Raw genomic sequence first — 509 nt, 5'->3', positions numbered from 1 at the left:
TTGAAAAAAGGATGTCCGGTGAAACATAAATATACTACTGATTTCACTATCATTTTTAACTTGTTAAAATGCGTAAAAAAAATTCAAAATTCTTTATAGGCCCAGCGACAGTAAAGTACGATGTTGTGCGTATGCATGTAAATATGTAAAATCCCCAACTTTGGAAGAATTTAACATCCAAAATAATGGTTTCTACAATTTATTTTTGCACCATCGTTCTTAACTCTTCGAAATACGTATGTTTCAAAAAAAAAAAAAAACGCAGGGCGTAGCAAAAGTGAATTTATAGGTACCATATTAAATAGTGTTGTTTTTAAAGTTGAAATATTAGGCACATTCATTTTGAGGACTAAAAAAAAGTCTTGCCATCAGTATATATGGAGTATACATAATACCTGAATATGAGACCTTAACTTTAGCACTCCCCCATAAAAAAATCCTAGATCTGCAACTGTCATTGTATAAGAAAAACGATTCTGAGCGGAGACGGTATGTCAGTCTAGGTATAA

The sequence above is a fragment of the Acyrthosiphon pisum genome, chromosome A3, assembly GCF_005508785.2.
Source record: "Acyrthosiphon pisum isolate AL4f chromosome A3, pea_aphid_22Mar2018_4r6ur, whole genome shotgun sequence".
NCBI lineage: Eukaryota > Metazoa > Arthropoda > Insecta > Hemiptera > Aphididae > Acyrthosiphon > Acyrthosiphon pisum.
This window is presented reverse-complemented; position numbering follows the sequence as displayed.